Raw genomic sequence first — 7,002 nt, 5'->3', positions numbered from 1 at the left:
GAGTGAATAAAAATATTATCACATACTGTGAACAGTATATGAAAAGCAGAACAAGTCGAACATTAACCCAATTGAAAAGGCTTTTTATTTTTTTCCCCCATGTGAAACTAGTGAAGGGAGTTAAAAAATCAGCAACTTAGTTCTAGAAGGCTACTGCAGGAGAAATTCTCACTGATGCCTCAAAGGACATCCAGGTGCTTCACTAGCCCCCAGGATGGTAAGGTTCACTCAATCAAGAAGAAAATTACCTAAGCAGCCAAAAGATATTCGTATAGTCAGCGTTGGGCCAATTGTCCACAAGCATTTTATCTTTGCCTTGTCCAAGTCTGCCTTCTAAAGATAGAATCTGTAATCAAAGATAGGTTGTGGAAAATAACAATGAATCAAAGGGCACCAATCTGAGATAACCATATCTCTAAGTATCTTTCTTGTTTAATTTTGATTCACAGTGCTTTTTCTTGCCACTGACAGCCAGTGGGGCAACTCCCACTCTCTGATTTTTCTTTTTCTCTTTCTCTCTCTCTCTTTTTTTTTTTATCTTGTTGCATACTAACCATTCTCTGTTTTCAACTCAGCCTTATCCCTTAGTTAGTTGGAGCTTTATGATAAAGTTATTTTTTGGAGTGTGTCCAAAAAAGTAGGGAAGAAAAAAATCTAGCTGAAGGATGGTTGCATACAAGTATTTTCTGGTGAGTGAGCAGTTTTATTCTCTCATGTCTGACAGGTAAGACAGGCCACAGTGCTCTTTGGGTCTTCAGAAAGCTTCTACCATCCATCTTCATGGTAATTTACCCTCTTATCTCTTTCTTTTTCTTTCACCTTGAGCAATTATGGCATCTTTCTTTGCAGAAGCTCAGTAATTGGAAAACTGGTTTACAAATCTGGTAAGTTTTTCTTCTTTGAAGACTTTTTTCTTATCACATATAGAGCAAAGAGAAAGAAAAAAGTGTACATTTTAGTGAAACCTAGAAGGCTGAGCATTGAGTATACTTAATATTCCCACTTTTACCCTTCAAGAAAAACTTGAATAAGGGCACAGGAATTTGATCATGTGGATAACTCAGGGCTAAAACCATATTAGTAATTTTCTTTTAAAAACGTATTTTAGGCCAGCATGTTGGCTCATGCATGCCTGTAATCCTAGCACTTTGGGAAACCAAGGTTGGAGGATAGTTTGTGTCCAGGAGTCCAAGACCAGCTTAGGCAACATATTGAGACCTTGTCTCTACAAAAAGTTTTTAAAAATTACCTGGGCATGGTGGTGCATGTTAGTAGTCCCAGTGACTTGAGAGGCTAAGGTGGAAGGAATCCTTGAGCCCAGGAGGTCCAGGCTGCAGTCAGCCATGATTGTGCCACTGCACCCCAGCCTGGGCAACAGAGCAACATCTTGTAAAAAGAAAAAAAAAAAAAAGAAGTATTTTTAAAGACTTATAACCTCTGCATTGGGTTTAAACTATACTTGCAAGAGGGCATCAGCTCCAAGGATTGCTTCATAACCAAGAGAAAGTAATAACAATAATATTGGCAACAACTCACATTTATCAAGGATTGTACTAAGCGCATTACTTCATTCACTCACAGCAAATCCATGAGGTAGATTCTATTATTATCTCATTTTCCAAAAATGTTACTGAAGCTTAGAGAGATTAAAAGCCATTTGCTAGAGATCATGGAACTAGTAACTGGAGCTGGGAACCCAAACTAGGTCTAACTCCAAAGCCTGTGCTCTAAACAAAGGTGTGAACTCACATAACATGTTTGACCAGCATGAGAATCACCTTAAGAGGTTATCCGGACCCATCTCAAAACTGCCTCCAGCTTTCTGAGGGTTTTTTCCAGCTAAATGCTCCTGATTTGAGACCTGGTATTGATCAAAGAGATAGCTACAAAGAGTACAGGCAGGAGGTGCAATGTACAGTTGGCATATGTACATTGCTTGCTTCAGAAGTATTTTTAAATACAGTGTAATTAGACAGGTGTTATACTTCTCGGCACTTGTTTCAGGGATGCTTCATATATTGATCTTGCCCACTTGGCCACTGTAGGCCTTTCAATGTGCCATGCCTGTTTCATTCAGAGCTGGAAGGAGATTGAAGAAATTATTTAGTCTGACACTTCCATTTCGTTGGTTTTTGTTTGTTGGCTTATTTCTCTGTTACACTATTGTTGCCTTGTCCGGTTTTTGTCTCAGTGTCTACTTTTCAGCTAGCTTTCTCCAAATCATGTTTCAGTAACAAACAATCCCCCAATCTTAGTGGTTCACAACAATACAGTTTGATTTCTTGCTTAGATTATGTATTAGTCAGGGTTCCCTAGAGGGACGGAACTATTAGGATAGATGTATATATGAAGGGGAGTTTATTAAGGAGTATTGACCCACACAATCACAAGGTGAAGTCCCCTAACAGGCTGTCTGCAAGCTGAAGAGCAAGGAAGCCGTTCCAAGTCCCCAAACCTCAAAAGTAGGGAAGCTAACACTGTAGCCTTCAGTCTGTGGCCAAAGGCCCAAGAGCCCTGGCAAATCACTGGCGAATGATTCTGAATACTACAGAATTTAAACATGCCACCCTTCTACCACTCTTTGCCTGAGCTTCGCAACACAGGGTAATATCAATCCAGGAATCCAAAAGCTGAGGAACTTGGAGTCTGATGTTCAAGGGCAGGAAGCCTCCAGCACAGGAGAAAGATGAAGGCCAGAAGACTCAGTGAGTCTGTTCACTTCACTTTCTTCTGCCTGCTTTATTCTAGCCATGCTAGCAGCTGATTAGAAGGTCCCCACCCAGGTCGAGGGTGGGGCTACCTCTCCCAGTCCACTGACTCAAATGTTAATCTCCTTTGGCAACACCCTCACAGACACACCCAGGAACAATACTACTTTGCATCCTTCAATCCAATCAAGTTGACACTCAAGATTAACCATCACAGATTATATACATCCTTTGAGGATTGGCTATGACTCTGCTCTATGACTTCTTCAGTTGGGGATATAGGATAAAGGGAACAGCTTCTCTATGGGATATGCTGTTCTCATAGCAGAAGGAAAAGAGAGACAGAAAAATCATTTGATGTCTTTAAGAATTCTGCTTGGAAGTAACACATCACTTCCACTTACATTTTATTGAGCAAAGCAAGTCACACGGCAAAGCATGATGTCAATGGTGTGTAAAGTATCATTTTCTGTAAGTGAGAAGGGCCATCTAAGAGTTTGGAAAAAAAAAAAAAAGCCTTAATCTACTTTCTTCCAGTCTTTTCGTAAAAAGAATATTATTTTTCCTATTGAATTAATATATGTCTACCACAAAAAGTTCAGATATACAGAAAATGTAAAGAGATAAAACAAAATTCAGTCCACTTCTTACCCTCATAGGCACCCATCGTTAATATTCACACTATTTCCTTCCAGTCCTTGTTCTAATCATTTTATTTATGTTATGTTATGTTATTTATTTATTTATTTTGAGATGGAGTCTTACTCTGTCACCCAGGCTGGAGTGCAATGGCGCAATCTCAGCTCACGGCAACCTCCACCTCCTGGGTTCAAGCGATTCTCCTGCCTCAGCCTCCTGAGTAGCTGGAATTACAGGCGCCCACCACCATGCTTGGCTAATCTTTGTATTTTTAGTAGGAAGGTGGTTTCGCCATATTATCCAGGCTGGTCTCGAACTCCTGACCTCAGGTGATCCACCCACCTCAGCCTCCCAAAGTGCTGAGATTACAGGTGTGAGCCACTGCGCCCAGCCTTTTTTTTTTTTTTTTTTTTTTTTTTTAGCAGAGTAATATCATACTGTAAGTTTTTGTTGCTTAACACTGAATCTTAAGTACTTTCCTATATTCTTAGGAATGGTTTTATAATACTTTATTCTATGGCTCTACACCTTAAATTACTTGATTCCCCTATTTTTGTCTACATTTTGTTATTGTAGATGTTGTATCCTTGTGCATAAAACTGTTCACATTTTAGAGTGTCCTATTTGTTAGAAGAGACATTTGGAAGATTAACTTCATTCTTCAGATGAAAATTCAGTAGTCAAGAAAGAATGTTACTGAAATATAATACTCATGATCAAAAGGTGGGCTATTACCAAAAGAGAATTGGAAAGGAACTACTACAGAATTTAAATATGCCAGCCTTTTACCACTCTTTGCCAGAACTTTGCAAGGCAGGGTAACACCAATACCAGCCATGGATATGAGTGTTTCCCTTCATTCCTAACCATCTATGATCATTGAGTTCTAAAGTTTTTATTAAACAAATACGCTCTCAGGTCCTAGAGTTAATTATAATCCCTAGTAACTGAGAATATAGGATGGAAAAGATTGAAGAACATCTGGGTTTTCACTGTGTGGAGTTTGGGGAAACAAAATCTAGATTTAAATAAATTTTAAGTTTTGCCTGAGGCATCAATGTCTTAGCTTGTTTGGAACATTAAGGGCAAGATAAAACCTCTCAAGATATGTTGGTCAGGGTTCTCTAGAGAAACAGAACCAATAGGACATATACAGATATTTAGAAAGAGATTTATGATGAGGAATTAGCTTATGTGATTATGGAGGCTGAGGAGCCCCACAATCTGCCATCTGCAAGTTGGAGGCCCAGAAAAGCCAGTGGTGTAGTTCTAGTCTAAGCCTGAGGGCTTCAGAATCAGGGGAACCGATGGTGGAGGTCCCAGTTCAAGCCTAAAGGCCTGAGAACCAGTGGCCGTGATGTTGAAGGGCAGGAGAGGATGGATGGCCCAGCTCAAGAGAAAAGTTGAATTCTCTCTTCCTCCTCTCTTTTGACTATCTATCTATCTATCTATCTATCTATCTATCTATCTATCTATCTATCTATCTATCATCTATTTATTTATGTATTTATTTGAGATGGCGTTTCACTCTTGTTGCCCAGGCTGGAGTGGAATGTTGTGATCTTGGCTCACCACAACCTCCGCCTCCTGGTTTCAAGTAATTCTCCTGCCTCAGCCTCCCAAGTAGCTAGGATTATAGACATGTGCCACCATGCCCAGCTAATTTTGTATTTTTAGTAGAGATGGGTTTTCTCCATGTTGGTCAGGCTGGTCTTGAACTCCTGATCCCAGATGATCCACCTGCTTTGGTCTCCCAAAGTGCTGGGATTACAGGCGTGAGCTACCGTGCCCAGCTGACCTTCTATTTAAACCCTCAACAAATTGGATGATGCCCACCTACCTTGGTGAGGAGAATCTTCTTCACTCAGTTTACTGATTCAAATGCTAATATTAATATTTTCTGAAAACACCCTTACAAACAAAACCAGGAATGATATTTTACCATCTATCTGGGCAACCCTTAGCCCAGTCAAGTTCATATATAAAATCAGCCAGCCATGGTGGCATGTGCCTGTAGTCCCAGCTATTCAGGAGGCTGAGGTAGGAAGATCATTTGAACCCAAGAGTTTGAGGTCAGTCTGGGCAATATAGTGAGACCTAGTCACTAAAAACTAACTAACTAACTAACTAACTAACTAACTAACTAACTAAATACATAAATAAATAAATAAGCAAATGATCAACCATCACAGGACAAACAATGATCATTGCAGTCCACTCCTCACTCCTATCATGTGGAAGTAAGTGGTTATGTGCTAAGTTGGAAGGGGCATGACATTGGTGGGAGGGAACCTAAGACATGATTGTAATTTGGGATTTACAAAATCTTTGTGAATACCTCTTGGAGCCAGACCTGGTCTGAGATGTTAAAATGGTGCCAAGGATGCCATGTAACCAATAAAAATCTCCCGAGACTTTGCCAAAGGGCTGAAGGTTTCTAACTTAAATTACATTGTCCTCCAGACCCTAAAGCTCACAGCTTTAGTTACTGGGGTGGGGTGAGGAATGGGTCCTGGATCTCAAAACAGAGTGGCCAGCCTAAATGTGCAGAGCTAGTCAAATGGGTCAATTGCCTCTCTTCCTCTTCTACTCGCCTATGTATCCTCCCATTCCAAGTGGCTATGTTAGAGATTCCAGCCCATATAACTCTCCAGGTTCCTTAGACAACTGTCACTCTAAACTAGTCCATGGAACATCATTGCCATAAGATCTAGGCCAGTTTCTCTAAAGCAGCATAAAGGACATTCCTTGATCTGGCACCACCTGTATTTCCAGTAAATCAGAATGTAAATGCATAGCCGTGAGAAGGGGCTACTGTGAACTACAGAAGTTTAAGAAGGACTAGATTAATAAATGTAACAGAAGCTACTAAGAGATAATGGGCTGGTCTGGTCATTGGGCACAGATGTCCCTACAAATGGGTCAGGCAGTGCTTTGTCTTCACTTTGGTGTTCTGGCACCAAATCACGAAGTAGAACTCCAGTGAGCCAGGGGGGTCTCTTCCCCTAAGATATGAAGGCTTCCTTAGCCTGCTGTGGAGAAGTCCCCAGTGCCCCAAAATATTAACCTTCAACCCCTTCAGCAGGACTTCATGGCCCCAGGGGCCCAGGTCCGAGAAGCGAATGTTCATTTGTTGACATATTTAGGCCACCAAATTCCACTCCTAGAAAAAGTGACCCTACAAATGACTTGAAATCTGAATCAACCAGATCTATATCCTCCTGTGGGGTTGGAGTAAAATGGAACAATGTGGGCAGGACTCCCATTTTTAGACACCAATGCTTAGAAAACAGGCTGCTACAGAATCACGGGAGCCCTGTCTACAGGCTATCAAGTGGTTCCCATTGAAACCACTCTTGCTCTGTTGACATCCATAGTTTCTGGGTGCTCAGCCACCATTTTTCTTCTTCTAGTAAAAACACCCCAATTTGCCCTTCGGAAACCACCACTCCTCCCTCTCTGTCCAACAGTTTGGATGAAACTGACCCCATCTTTCTTCCCAGCACCAATTAGCACATGCCATGCCTGGCTGCAGTGATTGTTTCAGAGCTAGGACCAGGCCCTAAATCACTAACTGAGACACAGTTGAGGGTTATTTGCTGGGTATACTGAAAGGTGCAGTATATCAGAAATTGATAGAGCTGGCCAGTTTCTG

This window comes from Rhinopithecus roxellana, chromosome 15, assembly GCF_007565055.1.
Source record: "Rhinopithecus roxellana isolate Shanxi Qingling chromosome 15, ASM756505v1, whole genome shotgun sequence".
Lineage (NCBI taxonomy): Eukaryota > Metazoa > Chordata > Mammalia > Primates > Cercopithecidae > Rhinopithecus > Rhinopithecus roxellana.
Note: the sequence above shows the minus strand (reverse complement) of the source record.